Source organism: Anabrus simplex, chromosome 4 (genome assembly GCF_040414725.1).
Source record: "Anabrus simplex isolate iqAnaSimp1 chromosome 4, ASM4041472v1, whole genome shotgun sequence".
NCBI classification, from domain to species: domain Eukaryota; kingdom Metazoa; phylum Arthropoda; class Insecta; order Orthoptera; family Tettigoniidae; genus Anabrus; species Anabrus simplex.
Window position 1 is genome coordinate 226,225,687 of NC_090268.1, and position 22,108 is coordinate 226,247,794.

The window sequence follows — 22,108 nt, forward strand, 5'->3', positions numbered from 1 at the left end:
CCAGCTACATCACATTTTAATCTTTTCTCACAAGTACTTAACATTCAGAATGAGTTAAAGTCTGAAGCTGATTCCATTGATTCTGCTCCAGTCCCTAACTCTCCTTTGCTATGCTGCAGACTGATAACCAAAGCTGTTTCTTTCTTGTGTTAATAGGAATAGATACACAAAGTTTGAGTTTATTCATGAACCGAGATTTGGACTTGGATGGGTCAAGTAGATCATACCCGTGGAGTCTTCTACCGCGGGTGAATTTGTGTCCACAGTGTGGGCTTCTAAATCTGGGCCACTGGGATGTTTTTCCTTCTCATGGCAGTTTCAACTGTTTGCCACCACATTGTTCTAGGTCTCTCCTTGGTTCTGCAACAGCAACACATTTCTGTACAGAATGATCTTTGTCTAGCTGTCTGATGTGTATGTACCACCAGTTTCTCACTGATAATGATGATATGGGAGGATCATTGCACTAGCTCATTGCGCATTCAGTCACTCAGACTAATGCCTGCAGATCACCACAGCATTTTTATTTCTGGGTGAGCTGCCTCTGCCCTGCTCAACATGAGAGATCTGATGATCACCTTGTAGGAATTTCTCCTTAAGCTTTATGGACATCCATTTGTTGCACAAGACACCTACCTATCACTACGGTAGGGGGATGATTACACATATCCTGAATCAGCCTAACATACTCCTCAGGGATATTCTGGTATGGCAGTGCTGCCCAGTTGAACTCTGCAAGAACACGGTCAACAGCTTTCTCCAGATTGATTAACACCGTAAGGAGTTCCTTATGCAGTACACGGTGCTTCACCAAGAGATCCAGAGAATCTGAACTGCACTGTTAGTTGACATACCATATGTGAAATGTTGACAATATTCTTGGTGCAATTTATAGTGACATGCTCCCATACTTGCGGAGGGTGTGAAATGAGTTGGATGCCTCTGTTGAGTCACTTCACAAAATATCCGTGGATTGTAGACATGATAGGGGCTTTTGTGCTTATGCCAGAAAACAAGATGAAATTCTTTAGGTTTTGAAGACTGATGATTATACATATCTTGAATCAGCCTGCAAATCTTAAGGAATTTCACCTTGTTTTCTTCACATGGTATAAGCCCAAAAGCCTATATCATGTCTACCAGTACAGGCCATGAAAGCATCAGTGTTAACATTCCAGTGGATTGTAAATGTTCTAAGAAGACATGTATTTAATATCAGTGTTAAGTTATGCACAAGAAAGTCTCAAAGTAGACATCATTACATATGGTGTTCAAATCAAATTTTAGAGCAACAATCATGGGTCAAAGCAATTCCCTATCATCATTCTGCCTTATCGCACACAGATTTTGAATCTTTATGAATGGCTTCAATGTAAAGTTTCAGACAAAGAACACAGGCCAATACAATCCCTATTACCCTGCTGCCCTAAAACGTACTTTTCCATTTCCTCACAAGATCAATGTTTCTAATTAATTTCAAAATTGTTTATTTTAACTTTGGGTCCCACATGTCTAAACATATTTTGTCAATTTTACTTTTTCTTAATTAAAGGCTGTTATGCGAGTGATGGGCGAGACAAAGAAAGCTCAACTAGTAAATGCACATCACGGAGATGCGGGTGTTATGATAGTCGGAGAAAATTTTCTGCAAGTTCCAGGGCATAATGACACCTATGACGATCCTGAAAAGTCACTCCTATTAGCGATAAGATGGAGGAGAAACAACTATGCTTTTATGGGCACATTCAGAGAAACACAGGCAGAAGTATAGGAGAAAATGGCAGTGTCAGGAACAAGCAGGGGTCTATGGACGGAAGACAAACAAATTCAAAAATCAACCTGGAGGGAATCAAATTAGAATCAGCCTCCCACTTCAAGTACCTCAGAAGCACAATCTCAAAGGAGAACTTAGTGAAGCAGGAAATACTCAACAGGACCCAGAAAGCATCTAACTTTTACAGTATAATCAAGTCAGACACCTACTTTGGGACAGCACAATACCCCACAAAGCTAAAACAACTATGTACTAACTCTCACTTACAGTATGGAGACACACACTCTCCTACAGAAAGACCTCAGCAGAATTCAAGAAAGAGAAACGTAAGACAAGGAACAAATCAGAAATGAGAACAGGAAGGAAGCTGGCACCAAGGTTATTATTGGGTAGACTTCAACGGTATGGAGATATAATGAGAATGGACAACAAGAGAACTGCAAAAAAGTATTTCAGTCTCAAAGTACAAGGAAAAAGACCATGGGACACTGAAGGAAACATTAGATAGACAGTGAAATTGGAGGTGGAGGAAACATAGGAAGAAGTGGCAAGTGCTTGTCTACTACACTCAGAAAAAAAAGTTTGGGAACGATGATATACTGACGATGACGACAGGAGACACAGTGAGGTGGAGAACATCCAAAAACTATGAGGAGATGAACAGTAAGTCTTGAGGAAAAATGAATCACCACAGGTCCTAACACAAGAATGCTGAGCATACATTCAGAGCCTGAAGAATAAACTCAGGAGTGCTCCCAATGCGGGAAGGAAAAAAAAAGTCCTTCCAGGAAGTGATGTACGTTTGTGGCAGAGGATGGTTTCTGAGATATGTGGTTATGGGAATTACTCCATTTCACGGAACCCTGGTGCTTGTAAGGAATTTTATTCCTTTCACAAAACTCAGGCTTTTTACTGTGCAATAAGAAATATTTCATGTATGGAAACTGACATAGCTTGGTGGTGGTGGTTATTATTGTTTTAAGAGGAAGTACAACTAGGCAAACATCCTTCAAACTGATAGAGATCAGCGACTAACAGTTAAGCATGTGTTGATGGAGTATGCAGGCTACACACACAAAATATTCTTCTGAAAAGTTCCACAGTCAAAGGCGCACACAAAACTAAAAGCTATGAACCACACTAACCCCCACTCTATTTTAGCTTTTCCTTCTGTGAGCACAACCGCTGCAAGACCTGCCATCTACATATAACCAGCTCCAAAAGTGTCATGACTGCACTTCATCCAACATCTACAAACTTCAGTCCAGAATGTACCCACCTTTCTATACAGACTTAACTACCAATACTCTAGCTAAATGGGGTTGTGGCCACTGCAGTACCCGGATTTTCCCATCCATCAAACTACATTTGATGGATTGTTTCTCAGATGAAGTTCTTCCCACCCTCTTGCCGAAATTGGGCATCAACTGGCACTCAGGTCTAGGGAAGCACCCAACTTTCTTCCTGGGCCTTTTCCATTATGTTGGGTGGGCAGTTAGTACAGCCAGATGCCCTTCCCAATGCCAACCCAACAATAGTATTCACTATTGTGTGTTTCTGTGGGGTTTGTCACATGGTGTGTTGTACATAAATTAACACTGGTATTAGGACAAACACAAACGCCCAGCCCACGAAGTTGGAGAACTTAACCAAGCGCAGTTAACATCTCTGACCTGGCCAGGAATCGAACCTGGCGCACTCAGAGCTATGGAAACAAATGGAAGCACCCGGCCTTATCGTTAGATAACCACCCTTTCATTTCCATTCTTTACTTCACACCAATGATCACCATTCTTATTCCATTCTCCACGTGTGCTTATGCAGGAAGTTGCTGTTGTCTATCTTGTTTCCTACACTTACATACTCTGCACTTTGTGGTTTTCTTAGCTGAGCATCAACAAAGAACTGATTTCAACAGTGGCTTGCTTAAAAAGAGTCCAAATTACTTTAATTCAACTGTTCAACAGATTCTATCACGGAAGAAGAATTTCTACATTCTCATACAATATTAGATGCAAAAGAGGTAGAAAATCTCTTGTACACAGAAAGTTCAGAAAACGCTTAACTAGAATGAAACAGTTTTAACAAAACCGAACTGGTTGTTGGCAAACTTTCCTTCAAAATACCTAAAGATGAGCCCAAATTTTGTCCAGACTAATGACTATCAATGTGTTACCAATTTAAATCAGTACCAACCAGTCGATGGACATTCAGGGGATCATATTTTTCACGTCTTAGCTTATGCCACAGTTGCTAGGTTAAGTACAGTTGACATAATAACAAAAGATTCATTTTCTTAAATCAACCCCATGCAAGGATTCAAAACGCTTAGTAAAGCTGGATAATACACAAACCACTATGCTTTCAATACACAACAACAACATCAACATAAGTTTTAAATTTGACATTCACTAAATATTATTTTTTTCAAGTTACCATGCACATTAAAGACGAATTTAATAGAAGCATGGTAGCTACTTTAGACATACGAGGCCTGTTAAACAATAAACTTTGAAAATATTGTACTCCTTAGGGCAGATATGCACAGAGTACAGTGCGTACATGTGCACGGGATAGAACAGCCTGGCCCAGCTTGGGTGAACTTGAACCTAACTTGTTGGAATGTGTTCTGCCGACCACGATTACTTTCTGTTCTAAAACGTACCAAGACATATCGACTGAGTTTATCAGATGCAAATCTTAAAATCATTTTAAGATTGCCAGCAAGTCAGACTATATTCCAGGCATCAGCATAAGAGTCAAAGCAAAACTAACAGAGAGAGAAAGAGAGAAAATCCACAACAGATAACTGCCCTAAAACACAGGGTAGCATATGGTAGCAGCATCCAAGTTATAGTAATCTACTGTATTGACATTCAAATTTCCATATACTATTTATAGGGATAATATGAGCTTATATATTTTTAATTCTGAAATTTGCCTGCTGTGCAACTATCCTCAATGAGCAATACTTTTTTTTTTCTTCCATATACCGTAAAGATGGCGATTTACTATCAATACTGAATTATGTAAAACATCTACACAAATATCTTTTAAACACGAAACAGGGATACGAAAATGAAGGAAGAATTATGCGAAAATTATGTGACAGGACCTTGCACACCAAAGAGCAACGCCATCACCTACCAGCAACTGGCGGGTATGATATACTTTTCTTAAAAATACTTAAAACAGGGTTCATAGTGTCTTTTTTTCAGAATCAACATCCTTGGCCTGTGGACTTTTACTTTTTGTTGGTTCAATAACAAAGCTGGTGTTTTGTTTTCTGTCAATTACCACAATATGTGCGCACTTACTGGATCCATCAATAGAGATACAGTACACTTCTTCATAGTCTTCAAATCTCCCAGATGTTTTGAGAAGTTCTGCAATACTACTCCTCACCCTGGGGTGCCAGTCATTTCTCAATCATTCCCCTTTGAGTCAGAAACCAAGAACATGAGGGAGGGTTTCTAACTCGCTGCAGTGACAGCAACAGTTTCCTTGGCTTATGCTGGGAATGCTTCGAAATGCTATCACATTACAGTTCATTTTGATGGCATTAGTCTATTGGGAAGATGGAATTATAAAACTTTCAGCAACTTTATAATTATGCAGAAAATGATGTTTTGAAGGAATTGATGATTTTACAATACTGTCATTCCAAAGCTGTGCTCGGTTAAATAACAATAAAGAATTTTCTGTTTTGGAAGTCAGACTGTAATGCCTGGCATTTTCCAACTTCGTTGCAGCAGATAAAAATTAATTTAAAACATGAACTGATATGAACCTTCATATTTTGAAAGAATCATAATAACAAAATAAAACAAATCATAAATGTGTGCAATTCTGCATATTTTAGTTAAAAAAGCACTTGAAAAATGGATAATTGTAACATTGCAATTTATTTTTTCATCAGTTATGAAATGGAAGACATTTGCAGGTGCACATTTTAACTCCATAACCAATGAAGTATCATGAGAGAACTCGTCAGCATTTGGAGGAAAATAGGAATGGAGAGATGATATGCCTGCTTTGGGACCCATCCACAGTGTATTTTACATGTGCAAGAATCCTGCACAACTCTACTTTAGGGGCCTAATCAGCTTTCTACTCCTGTCCTCTTTCCACATAGTGTTCGCAATGACACAGTTTCCATTTATGGAAGCTCCTGGCAGGGAATTTGGGATCATGCGCAGTTCCATCTGTGATTTCAGTTTGATCTCTTCAATTTACGTTTGGGCAATAGAAAGAGGTCTATCAAGGCTAGGTAAGGTGAGAAATGTGGATGGGAAAGCACTAATAATTGTCTATTAGTTTGTTAAAAATTCATAAGGAAAACTCTGCCATTTAGTAGGCTTGAAGTAAATCAGATGGTCAAAATTTACAAGCAGACAGCCAGATAGTGTCAAATTTAAATGCCTGCACACCATGGCTGAGGGCATGAGATTATTATTATTAATTTTAAAATTATTTTTAAATAATAATATTAACTACAGATATGGAATTAAAAACAGATACGACAGAAAACAGAACAAGTTTCAGAGAAGTAACACAAAAGGCAGGATTTCAGGAGAGAAAGAAATTAACAACTGGAAGAAAATAGACTCAAGAGGAAAAGGAACAACATTCTCAGAAAATGAAGGAAGTTTGGAAACAAAGAAAGTTAAATGCAAAGAAAAGGTAAATAAAGTTGATTTATCATACCCTCAAAAGGGACAAGGAAATGGGTTGTCCCCTTTATTGTTTAATCTTGTTTTGGAAAAAGTGATTAGGACTTAGGAAAAAGAAGTTAAAGGAATAACCCTTGGCAGATTACGTGAAAACAAAATTAATTTACAGTGAGTGTTTGGCCTTCGCTGATGACTTAGCAGTGTTATCCAATAACAGACAGGAAGAGATTGCATTCATTGAAAAACTCAAATTGCATCCAGAACAGGACTCCAGATCTCACTACATGGAAGGATCTCTTCGGTACTTAGATGGACAACCAATGGAAACCTTTAGGACTCAATTGTGAAGCAAACAAAAAAAAAGGGTCTCTAAACTACAAAGAGCATGCAGGTTCACTTGAAGCAGATGTAATAAAAAATCTATATCCCAAAATGCAAAATTAAGACATTATAACTCTGTAATCAAGCCTGAAGCACTATATGCATCTGAAACATTGATCATTGATTAAACATGTAGAAAAGCAAGAAAGAAAAATCTTAAGGAAAATTTTTGGACCAGACTGTACAGGGGAAAATTGGGTAAGGAAATCTCATGACCTGTACCAACACTCAGACAAAATCTCAAGACACATTTGGGAAAAGACGTTTGAAATTTTATGGACATATTCTCAGAATGAGTAATCAGAGACTGATCAAAATAATTCTGAACCTAGCCCTATCACTGAAAGTAAAAAACAACTGGCTGCTTGAAATCGGAAAAGATCTTCAGGAAATAGGCATCACAGACGACATTGTGTTAGACAGATCTAAGTTCAGAACATTAGCCGACAATTACCACTTTAAACATCATCCATGCAATACCACCAACAAAACCTGGTCAGAAGATCGCAAGAAATGCCACAGTGAGAAAATGAAGAGATTTTGGGAGAAGAAAAAGGCAACAACATCAGCTAAGTAAGTTTAATCATGCTCCTTAGTTGGGCATAACAAAGAATAATAATAATAGAGAAACAACTAGGTTGAAATTATTCTTTATTTTTTCAGTTAAATATTTGTGAAGAACTTGGGCAATTGTGCACTACTGTGAATATTTAAGTGTTACAGTATTAGTGGGATATAAATGTAAAAGACTGCACTTTTTAGATGCCGTATCACAAGTTAAAAATGTTTTGAAAATCACTAAAATCACTTGGATTCTAGGGATAACTACAAAATATGGGCTTGGTCCCAAGACCGTTAAGAGCAATGCATAAGGTGCCATACTACTGTCGTCGTCCTTGTTGTTGTTGTTAAGGTCCCAGTAGTTGAGTCTCACAAGTATGCCCCCCCCCAAGCACTGACATTTTCTCTCAAAGGTCTAACAGTTTGAGAGAATACCAGCGGTTTGGTGGCTGAGAGAGAGAGAGAGAGAGAGAGAGAGAGAGAAGAAAAAAAAACCAGGAGACCCTCAAGTTTTGTTTCACGCTTGGCCTCACCAACCGTGCTTTCTTCGGTCTTAGCAAAAATTTCTACACCACTGTATGTCTCTGTACAATTTTTTCTGCAGTTTAAAGCAGAAGTGAATGCTGATCCACTGCCTGCAACATTCAAACATGTCAATAACTGCAACACTTGCAGATTACAGCTGCTGAACAAAAAACAACTGTTTCAGAAAAAATTGTAAATGGCTAGTTCCTAATAAAGGATACTACTATACAGTGCCACTTACCAGAAACTTTGCATTTACATGGTATTTTCAAACTACTGTTAATTACTGAACAGGCCTCGTATGGACATTAAGGTTCAACTAAACACTGAATATTTAGGATTTTAAAAAAAATAGTTTTTTCGTCAGTAACCATGCATATTAAAGATGAAAAAGTTACTCCAACAAGTATCCTACATAGTACAATAGTTTATTTTAGACATAAATCAAGAAAACTCACATCAAAACAAGCCTGTCTGGTGGCCATGGTCATTAAGGCACCAATCCGTAATTAATCCCTAATGGTGTTAAATGAGGGTTAAGACCCGGAAACAAAATTCCAAATGTCAGTATATATTTTTAAATCCTAGCTGTAAAATAGGAAATATTTTAGAACACTGCAATCCTAGGGGATTAGCTCAAGAAACAAAATTATTCATCCCTCCAAAACCGCTTGACGTACGAAGGTGTCAAATTTGATGTACTTCAAAATGCTTTTAATAATAATGATATTGGTTTTACATAACATGAACTACTTTTGTGGTTATAGGAGACACCGTGGTAGCGGAATTTTGTCCCGAGGGAGTTCTTTTACGTGCGGGTAAATCTACCAACAAGGGGCTGACGTATTTGAGCACCTTCAAATTGCACCGAACTGAGCCAGGGTTGAACCTGACAAGCTGAGCTCAGAAAGCCAGCGCCGTAACCATTTGAGCCATTCAGAATGGCAAGTTTCTTCCCTAAGGAGTTTAGATTGGGGTTTACTATCACAATATTCGTTTTTCCGAAAACTTTCCACGAACGAACTTAAAATTTTACCTGAAGTTTCGTCCTCTATGTCCTAGATGTTAAATAAGTAATATTTTGAAAACATTCTATCCCTAAACAAAACATTCATTCCTCCATTACGGCTCAACGTACAAAGTCAAAATTTTACAGGTTGGTCGCATCTACTGTATGCTCTAGATGTTATATAACATACTGTTTTAAAACATCCCATTTGTATGGTGCTCAAATGAGTGTAAGATCCTAAAATAAATAATAATTCCTCTAAAACCATTTGACGTACGAACTGAGGGTGTATTTTATAGGCTAGCTGTCAGTGGACTATCCAAAATTTAGAACTTTCGAAGATAACTTTCAATTTAAAACCACAGCAAAGCACGGGTATCTTGCTAGTACTGTATATGAGGAAACAGAAGAAAAGTTTTAACCAATAAATCTTCATATCTCTAATTTACAATACATCTTCATATCCCTAATTTGGTAAAATATGTGTTTACTTGTACCTAAATCAAAACTGAACAAATTTCAAAATTCATTTGTAATTCCCCTTAATATTTTTCGCAAGAAAGAATTTGGATTTATTTGCAGCAAGAGTGAAATCTGGAATCAGCACAAAATTAATTATCAGATTATATGAATTTAGTGTTATAATAAACAAGGACAAGGAACTTATTAGATGTTATTAATGTCTGCATTAATAATGACTAACACCAATGTCATTCTCAAGGCGTCAATTATGTACAAATTATACTTCTGGTATTATTTCGCGATACTAATTTCATTTGGTTCATTGCTAGTATCAATTTTTGTCTTCTTTCCTTTTTTGTACTGAACACGAAAAACTTTACATTAGGATTGCTATAACATTCTGAATTATGGCAGTTCACGACACAACAGTGTCATTTAGCATGACGAGGATGTTCCATACTGCCCCTGTACATAAATTACATGTTACAATATACTATTATACAGACAAATAACAAATGTATCCGTCAATCAATACCACAGTTGTGCATTAGTTAAACCAGCATGGCCTGCTTGCTACCGCACTGTTTCGCCACCTTTAGTGCTAGCAGTTACTTGCATGTTCCCTATTTACCACAATTAGCCACTCAGCCAAACTATACTTCTGGTATTATTTCGCGATACTAATTTCATTTGGTTCATTGCTAGTATCAATTTTTGTCTTCTTTCCTTTTTTGTACTGAACACGAAAAACTTTACATTAGGATTGCTATAACATTCTGAATTATGGCAGTTCACGACACAACAGTGTCATTTAGCATGACGAGGATGTTCCATACTGCCCCTGTACATAAATTACATGTTACAATATACTATTATACAGACAAATAACAAATGTATCCGTCAATCAATACCACAGTTGTGCATTAGTTAAACCAGCATGGCCTGCTTGCTACCGCACTGTTTCGCCACCTTTAGTGCTAGCAGTTACTTGCATGTTCCCTATTTACCACAATTAGCCACTCAGCCAAACTATTCCATTAGGATACACAGAGTAGAAGACCAAGAGCTAAACATTCACGACAGCCTGTCACACACCACACAGTTATGAGTTTCTCAGATAATTTTATTAAACAAAGAGTCATGATGGAATTCCTCATAGAGGAAGAAATTGGTCCAACTGAGATCTGTACTAGACTCAAAAATGTGTATGAAAAGAATGCTGTTTAAATCCTTTGGTCAGGAGATGAGCAAAGTACCTCCAGGGTGGGAAAAACATCATCACTGACAAGTCTCAAAGCAGCCACGACAGAAGAAAACTGTGGTCAAATAGAAATGTTCATCGCTAGATCAAAACAATTAAACTTGGGTGACACAGTGCACTTGTTTATGGAAAGGTATAATGCTGCGGTTCTTGAAATTGTTGATGGATGACCGTGAATTTCTTACACAGTACACAAACGAGGAGGAAAATTTACTGTTGTACATAGGACAACATACATAGTCATTGGGAAACAAAGAGAAAGTCACAATGGAACCCTAAGACATCACCACCCAAGAACAAATTCAAGAGGACGTCTTCAGCAGGTAAGATGATGGTGATGGTGTTCCAGGATAAAGATGGAGTGTTGCCTGGCAATTTTATGGAGAGGGATAGCACAATTAACTCTGAGAAGAGCAATACGTGCAGACACTGAAGAAGCTGAAAGCACCCATTAACATAGATGATATCCTGCTTTTCCAGAACGCAAAGATCTCGTAAGAGAAGCCAGTGCACAGCAGGGATGGACTGTTCTTTCTCATCCTGGGAATAACCCAAATATGGCAACTTCAGATTATCATCTCTTTGGTCTCTTAAAAGTTGAACTCTGTCATTTTACTGATGATAAAAAAATGGAAAGACAGTGTTCATGCTGATCTACAAAACCACAGTAAGGAATTCCATGAGGTCAGGATACAGTGTCTTGCTCACAGGTGGTGTAAATGCAAACAAACTAAAACAGCAACCAAGTAAAAATTTGATAGAATATTAAGGAAAGGTGCACTATTTCTGGTAAATGCTATACAATTAGCCATCAGAGTTTTTGAAGGATTTCATTCACTAGTGCTACAGTCTTACACAATGGACTACAAAAAATAGGAATTACACAAATCATATTTACCCTTCTATGCTGCTGACCAGCAGTTAAAAACCCGCTATTACCACAACCTTGTCGTAGGGCTTACGACATTACCTTTCATACTAGTTCATGTACTACTACACAGCTATATGAATGCAATGACGTGTGAACTCATCAGCCTACTCCTATTTATTCAACATAAACTGTCTCTTCAACAGACAGTATGAATGGGAACTGCTTACAAAACCACACAGGGGAGATACTTGTGAAGAATATACAGGTCACAGATTAATCATGCAGTGAATCATTCATTTAATTTATTTAGAATGTGGCATAACTATCCTCTCAGCACATGCACCATCATCTGTTCTGATCCTGTTCAGCATCGACATGTACTGTGAGGCAAATTTAGAGCATCATGTTCAATTCTGCCCGAAGAGCTGCTGACCCGTTCTTGCTTCCAAGCCAGACTGTCTGTGACACAGCTTGTCATAAATGTCCTTTGGGTGGTAGTAAAGAAAAGTCACTTCAAACCAAACAACCGAAGCTTAGAAGATAAAGATAGCCAGATAATCCATGCGATATCATTCAGGCCTCTCAGGACCATGGTTAACACTAGTTAGCCTTTCTGGATGTGCAGTACTCCATCATCTTGATGGAGAATGCAGTTCTTTGCACTTTGGACCACTTTGCACCAGGTCATCTCCTCACTCTTCCCGGAAAATCCTTTGACCTGTGTACCCAGGTTCCAAACCTATGTCTTTCTTGATCCAATGTCCCCCTCCACTGCAGTTGGCCGGTACACTTACAAGTCATGAGAAGATCATGAGATATTCTGGTATTAGGCAGTCAAGACAGATGACAACAAACTGGCGCTTCCTCATAACAAGCACGACATTTTAAAATTTAGAGTACAGCGCTGCATTTGAACTTGTGCAAAATTCGCCTTCAGAATTTTAACGTGGGCCGAAGGATCTTTCTTAACCCCTTGACGCTGGCCTCCATACATTGTATAGATCTCCTTTTCTTCACATGCTGCCAACTTCCCTGCAGGCCTAACATCATTTTGTTCTAGCGTGTAAACTTTTAAAGTTGTCAACATGGAAATGGTATATCTTTGAAGGTGACTATCTCTGCCCAGTGTTGCCAACTTAGCGGATTTTCCACTAAATTTAGCGGAATTAGAAGACTGTCGGCGGAGAAATATACCATTTAGCTGACAGTGGATTTTTTGGCGGAATTCCAGATTTATTATAGCGGAATTTAGCGTTTTATCCATTTTACTTTTTAAAAAAAATTGTACTCCGGTCTGCTCCTGAGCTATTCCGTATTTTTTTGCCAGGAGCTAGCAGTCACATGATAAAAACATGTTATTTGGATTTGATGTTATGAGATCGTGGTATCAAATTTGTAATGCGTGGAGAAAGGTTACTTATCTCTTAGTTGACAAATGACGACAGATAATGAGACCGTGAGAGAGTAGCATTTATATTTATGCTATGAAGGAAGGCCGTTTAATGAAATGGCCTATTCTGTGTGTGGCCCTTGAGGTAGAAGATACACCTAGTTTGCACCCGGCAGTAAAACGCCTACAAGTTTTAGCGCGCCGGCTCGCAGGCAGGGGATTAATCCCAGTGGAACTCACAGATCAGGTGAGTACAGACACTTTTTATTATTATTATTATATTTTTTTTTTTTGCTATTTGTTTTACGTCGCACCGACACAGATAGGTCTTATGGCAACGATGGGACAGGAAAGGGCTAGGAGTGGGAAGGAAGCGGCCGTGGCCTTAATTAAGGTACAGCCCCAGCATTTGCCTGGTGTGAAAATGGGAAACCACGGAAAACCATCTTCAGGGCTGCCGACAGTGGGATTCGAACCCACTATCTCCCGAATACTGGACACACTTAAGCAACTGCAGCTATCGCGCTTGGTGGCATTATTATTATTATTATTATTATTATTATTATTATGTGCGTATGGACCCAATGGATCACGCAAAGCTCTAACGATTCTGTTTTCTGAGTTGCCAAACAGCTCTCATCCCTTTTCTGTGGATCCTTTTTCGTTCTTCTGTCCACTTTGCTCCAGTCTTCTTTTTCAGTTCGTTCTCTAGTTGCACTTTCCATCCATTAATTTTTTTTCCTATAGAGGTTTCTGTCTGCGGTGTCATTTGAGTTCATCTGGGCTTTTTCCAGATCCTTCTTCACTTCCAGTACCCATGGAATATTTTTTAGATGTTCTATGTAGGTGAGAATCTTGTGTGTCAGTCTCAGTCTGCGGACGTGCCCATAAAATTTCAGACGTCTTTTGCGGATGTCTGCTGCAATGTTGGAAAGCTCTTCCGTCACTTTGCGTGACCTCAGTCTATATCCATCTTCTGTTTTTCGGGGGCCGAGAATTTTCCTCAGATTATTATTATTATTATTATTATTATTATTATTATTATTATTATTATTATTGCCTATGATTTGAGATTGGATTTCTTGGCGGAATTTTAGTGGATTTTTAGTAGTATTTAGCGGATCTTGAAAATATAAGTTGGCAACACTGACTCTGCCTTTCTTGTATGTATGAATCAGCCCAAATCAGCGTCTTTTTTTTCTTTTTAGAATCGGCCCAAATCAGTGTTTCTTTTTTTCTTTCTAAAGAGTTTGAAACAGTTTTCTTCTTGCTTGGGAGCAATAAGACTTCAATTTCTGCTGCATTCTAGCAGATGTATGTATCATTATACAACATTTCCTTATGTAGATAGATAGTATAAATCACAATCTTTCCACAGATATGCATGTTGACATCATCTGGTGAAAAATCCTATAATTCTTTCAATGCCTTGAAACCTTTTACGACTCGGTGCAATGTGAATAAAAGAAAAGTAAGTAATTTTTAATAAATCAGACAATAACAGCATTACACTAAACTGAACTGAGCGAAGTGAGAATGGACGCATAACATAAGAAATGGGAGCATATTGTGCCTGCAACCAAGTAACGAACAACAAAACACACCACAGTATATGCCGTCTTTTTCATGAACTAATCGTCACATTAACCTGGGAGTTATGCTAAATGAGTCTAAACTATTGTTCCCGGCTCTTCCACTCAAAGTTTCCAAGGCACTGATTATCCTAGTTTCCATTGCATTGTGAAAAAATTCATGCAAATACACAAGAACGCCACTTCAATTCCTTATAAAATATGGAAGGTCTCGTCCCCATAAGTAGATAAGGCAAATATGTCAATTAACGTGAACTACATTCTTTTCAGTCTCTACCGTTAATGTTTGAAAATAATCCGAGCTAAACTGTAGTTATAGTGAATTTTTAAAGATATCCCTGCATTTTCTGTGTCTGACTCGTTGGCTGAATAATCAGTATACTGGCCTTCGGTTCAGAGGGTCCCAGATTTTAACCTTCAATGGTTAATTCCAATGGCTGTCGCCAACATCCCTGCAACTCACACACCACACATAACACTATCCTCCACCACAATAACACGCCGTTACCTACACATGGCAGATGCCGCTCAGCCTCACTGGAGGGTATGCCTTACAAGGGCTACACTTGGCTAGAAATAGCTACATGAAATTATATTATTTTCAGTGTTCACACCTGAATTGCCTCCGTCCTCTGGGCAAAGCGGCACTCAAATGTTCCCCATCACTGAGGAGTTAACACACATGTGCTGGGCCCCAAGAAATCTCGTTTTTATGCGTCTCACGTTTCCTTGATCGCTGCCACATTCTGGTGGTGATATAAGTTTTAAATTATGTAGTCATGGAATACAGAGTGTAAGGCAGTTAGCTACTGCTGCACCTTTCTTTCTTTATACTTTACTTTCAGGTAGTTAATGGAATAATATCGGAAATCTAGAACGATTCCTGTGTCAACATGGTGAGGCATATGCAGCTGCTCACGTATACCGATATTTGTGATGAATTATGTGCAGACCAGTAATCAGATGTAACGAGTGACAGTGAATCGGGTATTTCTAATTATGTTAATGACTCCAAACCTGATTTTGGGCCGGGCTAAGTGGCTCAGACAGTTGAGGTGCTGGCCTTCTGACTCCAACAGGTTGGATCCTAGCTCAGTCCACTGGTATTTGAAGGAGCTCAAATACATCAGTCTCGTGTTGGTAGATTTACCGGCAGTTAAAAGAATCCTGCGGGACTAAATCCCGACACCTTGGCATCTCTGAAAACCGTAAACGTAGTTAGTGGGACGTAAAGCTAATAACATTATTATTAGTGATTTTGGAACTTCTATATCAACAAACGTGGTTTGAACGACTTTACCACTGTGACGGGCACATTATCACTCCCATCTCTGTTCACACACAGCAGAATGGTTAGTCGATCTTTCAAAATTTTTCTCCCAATGTCAAGATTCACCTTTCAGCGCCGTGGTATGTCCACGAAGACATTGTAAAGAATAGTCCGGTCTCGTCGAAGTTTTCTATATACTGCATATATCTGTAAGGCTGCTCGTACCCTTCCAGCAGCGATGGCAGTCTCTCGAAGCACAGCTCCTTACCTTCCGTGTCCAAAGAAGCACTTTCTCCGAAAACCTTCTTGAAGGCTCGTCCATGTCACTCTTTAAATCGAGCTATCCATCCATTCGATGCAGCAAAATTATCAATATTCAATCTTGCAGTTATCTTCTTGGCTTTTTCTCATAATATGGTTCCATCTGTAGGGATAAAAGAAGCCCTTGCTTGCTGGTATCAAGTAAACAGGATACTGTCCAGCTCAGCGAATATAGATTCTCTCCTGATTTTCCTTTTTCTTTTTACTTGAACTGCCAAATTTATCAATTTGCTCTCTTATCTCATTCTTCTAGTTAAATATGGAGTTTAAATTTGAAGACATTAACCCAAGACGTTTAGCGATATCTACTCTTGTTTCAAACGAATTTGATTCGGCTTCTTCTATAATTTTCAATCGCTCTTCAAGAGATCTTACTTTTTTCACATTGTGACATTATGAATAACATAATATACAGCAACAAAAGTGAGAAGAACAATGTAATAATGAACAATAGATGATATTGTAACCACCACACACAACCCAAACACAGCACCGGACAACTCAGAATGAAATGAAACTGTACAAGGATGCCTTGAAGCTTCGAACAGAAGCCTTGGCATCAGGAGGCTCGTAGGCATGGTATGGCGTGTGGCCTCTGGAAAGGCCTGGTGCAGGTCTTTTAATTTGACACCCACGGGCGACCTGCACATCATGATGAAGATGAAATGATAATGAAGGACGACACGTACCTCTAGTCCCCGCGCCAGCGAAATCAACCAATTATGGTTAAAATTCCCGACCCTGCCGGGAATCGAACCCAGGCCAGTGACCAAAGGCCAGCACGCTAACCATTTAGCCATACAGCAGGACGTTGGCATGGTTATATAGTGTGGTTGCGCACGAATAATCTACGAACTGCAGTCCAGCTTGCACGATTCTTGCTCCAGCCGAGACATTTGCTCAAGTCTAGTAACTCGGAATTGCACATGCATTGCCGTGTAACAGGTTGCCGCTGTTCTGTGCTACAGTATTGAGCTTTCGCTTTAAATTTAAACAAATAACTTTTGCGTATATTCTTCTCGAAAACAATCAATGCAGGAAAATTGTAGCCGAGGACAAATATCTTTTCAAGGATTGATGTGTTAGAATGATAGTTCGAGGACGGATAGATGCAGGAAAATTGAACACTAGTTTATATGGAACATTTTCGGGACCAAATAAATTGAACGATGAAAACGGGAAAATGACAGTTCCAGGAACGATGGATGCATCATCTGAAAATTCCACAAAGTGCCTGGATTAATATTTGTGACAAAATACCACGAGATGAAGAAATGCGTCTTGCATATTCAGTTAGTGGGTATACAACAGGGGCATTAATGAATAACGCATGATTTAAGAATGTATTTTTCTCTTGTTCTTAGGAGCATTCTCCCGATCGCATGCTCTTCACTTTCAATTAACAACAATACACGACTCTCAGGTTCTCGCCTTCACAAGACAACACCACTAAACATAAAACATATTACAACTACAAATACGAACCCTCAAATAGCAACGGTGCTGCCTCTCTAAAGGACAACTCACCGCAGACCCTACACTGGCCAACAATAAACAACTTAGGAGCTCACACTTTCTCGTCTATTCTCCATGCCAGAATATCAAGAGGGGGGAAAAAAAACTTTTAAAATTAAAAAAATAGAACTGCAATGGGCCAAAGAGATCCAGGAAGCAAAGCCGCATGCCCACCTACGTGGCTCAGAATCTTGGGAATAACTTGAGGGGTCAACAAAAATGTAATCATGCACATGCCAAGTGATAGATAGACCTGTCAATGACGGGTACAACAGTTATTGTGAAATAAAGCAACTGGTAAAATGTCTGCAAGTTAACGGCTATATATGCTGCTGTATTATCATCAACTAATATTGATCAGGTTATGTATAAACAAGCAATAATGCCTGCAACAACGGGCGCTAGGAAGAAGTGTTTCTAGCAATTTCTACAACTGAAAACTGAGATTGCGTAGGTAGTTTCAGGTTTTCCTAGGATGGAAAGATACCATTTTCCCAATTTTAAAGGAATTTATGTGATTTTAGTTAAATTTTTGTCTGTTCTATTGTTTCTTAACTCTCTAAACTGTAGTACATGAAAATTTCATACTCCTCGAAGCACACCGCACACCATACTGACTGAGCAAAGCTTCGAATCAGCCATTACAGATTCAAGATACTTTTAAAAATAACATCTCTATAGTTTTCTGGGTCATGGAATGGAATTTTTAAAAAGCTCCCGTTTCACAACATTAATGGTTAAGAAGTTAGATGTTCTACACTTTTCCAGAGGATTTTTCTGAAAACCTACCACTTCAAGATATGTTCTGGGATCTATTCAGCTGAAGCTTTCATATGACAAATACCATGTAAATCTGCTTGGTAGAACTCTAGAAATGCCGTAAGCATTAACGTACGATACGAAGTCTTAACCTTTTACATACAGATGTTACACCAAAATAATTTCTAATTAATTGGAGATATCAATATCCTGTCTTCATGTTCTAAAACAGTATTAAAGTCCGACTCCATAGCATAACGGTTAGCATTATTAGCTGCCGTCCTCGGAGGCCCGGGTTCGATTCCCGGTACTGCCAGAAATTTAAGAATGACAGGAGGGCTGGTATGTGGTTTAATGGAGCTCACCTCCATTGGGGATATGCCTGAAAAAGAGAGCTGCATCAGCTCAGGATGAGCACATGAGTTTACTTTTGTTAGACTCCATGGCTAAATGGCTGGCATGCTGGCCTTTGGTCTGAGGGTCCCCAGGTTCGATTCCTGGCAGGATTGGGGATTTTAACTTTCATTAGTTAATTCATCTGCCTTGGGGGCTGGGTGTTTGTGCTGTCTTCATTATTAGAATTCATACTCGGCAGGGCCCCATTCTCAGAAACACGGACGTCGCTTATATGGAGTCTCTGCAGGCCACACATTATTATTATTATTATTATTATTATTATTATTATTATTATTATGTATTAAAGGGTTCATAACGCATTAAGCTACGTTTTTCTGTGGGGAGTGTTAATAACGGAGATGCTGACACCAACTATTTTTTTAAATGGAACTATAGCAATTTCTGACACTAACAGAAAAGTGTGTCCTATTATGACTTCAGACATGTAATTAATTCATACATCAAACAATTACTTTTTGAAAGTATCAATAATACTTGAACTTGCCATTCTAGTAGTTTCGGGCAGGCACTCTTCTTGCTGTAAGACACAGCATTTTCTGGCGCAAGCTGATTCCTTGTTGTGACCCCAGCCACACAACTGGTACTCTTCCGTACACACAAACTTGTCTCGTAAATACAATGTGACGTATCCCTTGGGTTTGCAAAGCGTTCATGATATGTGAACTAAAGACGGAATAGGGATGTTCATGTTTTTGAAATAAAATAATAGTATTGGTTACAAAGGATTGTAAATGAAGCTTTATTTTTTCTATTTTGAGAAGTGAATTGAAAAATGAAAATAAAAACAGCAAAACTGAACAGTTCCTTTTAAGAAAATGAAATGAATAATGCCCGAGTCAAACATCACTGTCAACGATGGTGGTGGTCTGGGCACAAGAACATAATAAGGTAATGTCTGATTGTTGTGACACTAAAAGGAGTTTTGCATTTAGAGATGATGTAGGAAACAAGGTCTTTGTTCCTTTATGCAATAAAGCCACTACACAGATTCTCTGCTCAGGGTCAATTGCTAGTTGACCATAGCGGGAATTATCACCAAATAAATGAATTAGAAAATTTTTGAAACAGAGCTCCTCAATTAGTTTGATATATCTATTTATCTATTACAATTTGACCAACGGCAATGCACATTTGCAGTCTTTGCTCAAGAGATAATATCGCAGGCCAAGGAGCTTCCCTTGATATTGCAGAACATGCTGCGGTTCATCATCATCATTTCCCCTTTTCCAGTTGACACCAGGTGGAGGCGTATATGGTCCCACTCCACTTCGTCCTGTCTCTCCTCTGTGTTCAAGTGCAGGATCTGTTGTCCTATACTGTTTTTCACAGAGTCGACCCAGCATAATCTTAGTTTTCCTTGTCCTCTCTTCCATGTCATCTGTCTTTCTAGTGCTTGTGTAGGCAGTATTTTTTTTTTTTCCTCCCCATCTCCTTGACATGTCCAAACCACCTCAATCTGTTGTTCAGTTTTTGCACATTTAGCTGCCCATGTTGACTATATGCATATCAATATAATGTGTATACTGCTCTAAAAAATGATAACATTAATGCAACCATAGTTATCCATGATCATGCAACCAGTTTATTAAATAATCCAATTTCACCTATTAAATTCAAAGAAGCGACTCAACTTCTTGTTTCCGAACGATTTTGCGTCTAAGTATTTTGACCTTTTCGAAATTTCTGGATTTTATTTCTTCTTTACTGTATTTCAAAGTTTATCTCTTCGTTTTCTTCAATATTACCGACCTCTGAGCTTAAAATTCACGTTAGATACTGCAAATCTTGCTTATTTTTTTAGAGCGATGTTCAGGAAGTCTTATCCTTACGAGGTCAATTTTTTAAGTCAGTTTTTATAATAATCCGATTGACCCTTCTTATTTTTTTAAAACAATTCTATCGATTCTACACCATTGTACACCGCCTTCATAGTGGTAGGTTTAAGTTAGTCATGGCCTTCTGACATATATAAGTACCGATATCCTACTACACATTTCTTTGCCTTGGCTGGCCTCTACCTTCCGTAGGCGCCATTTTGTAATACGTCCAGTAAATGCATCGGGTACAATAGATATTACTACCTTCATCTTTAGGGTCTGGTCCTCCAGGTTGGGGGTTGGGGGTTGGGCGTGGGGCCAACACCCCCACACCATAAAAAACAAATTGTTACGAAACGCCAAGATATAGCCTCGGATTCAAAACGGGACAATAATGACTGGAAAGTCAATGGTTAATGAGAGGTCACAAAACAATCACAGGCTGAATGGAATGTAAGATCACTGCACACTCATGGAGCGGTTAAGGTGTTGGATGAAAAACTGAACAGGTATAATCTAGACATAGTGGGACTGCAAGAGATGAAATGGCCTGGAGAAGGGATACATAAAGATAATTTTTATAGCTTCTTCTATAGTGGAAATGCGGAAGACAAAAATCAATCTGGAGTTGGTTTTGCAGTAGCCAATAGAATGAGAGCGAACATTATGGACTTCAAGGCAATCAATGAAAGGATATGCTGGTAAAGAATGAAAGGAAAGTTTTACAACCTAACAACGATATCATTCCATGCACCTACAGAAGAAAAAGAAGATGATGACAGCTTCTAGGAAAATCTAGAATCAGTATACGAAGGTGCACAATCTTACGATGTAAAGGTGTTCCTTGCTGACGCCAATGCCAAAGTAGGAAGAGAGACTTTTTCAAGACCCTATAACCCTTTCAGACCGTGTACGCACAATTGTGCGGGTTCGTATTTTATTTATGTCTGAGCTTATTTGACGTTTTCTTGGCACTAGACCGGACTGCAGTGCTTGTGCGGGACATGTAGCATGTACTTCAGCTGTTTTCATTTAGTACTTGACCACCAGGGGGAAGGAAGAGGAGTTTAAAAATACAGTTCATTAGCAATATGGCGGGAAGCAGTAATGCCTAAAGTAAGTATTTATTTATTGCATTCTTATTAATGTAGACGCTCTACTGAATATCAGAATATAATCTATGAAGTGTGTAGATTGTGTAGCAAACGTAAATTGTGAACTTTCAACATCGTACGTAATACCATGAGGTTTTGAATGTTGATACGCACATATGTGCGGGCTAGGTTTCCTTACAGCCAATGTATGCAGGAGTGCTGGGTGCTGTAGCAAAAAGGACCGAGAAAAAAAACCTCGTACTCTACATGAGAAATGTAATGTATAAGATTTTAACTGTTTAAAATCGTTCCACACTGTAAAATAGAACATCTGATCATGTACATGTGCATACTCACATGTACTGAGATGAATTTTTTAATTTTTAATTTTTTGCAAGTAGTGAATGAAGTCCTGA

At 38.6% G+C, this 22,108-nt stretch overlaps 1 protein-coding gene across 3 annotated transcripts in view; it reads right to left on the reverse strand.

Moving 5' to 3' along the window:
• The window catches only part of Atg17 (autophagy-related 17), a 210,585-nt gene that overhangs the window by 140,810 nt on the left and 47,667 nt on the right, over positions 1 to 22,108 (reverse strand). The gene's annotated exons all lie outside the window — the stretch shown is intronic.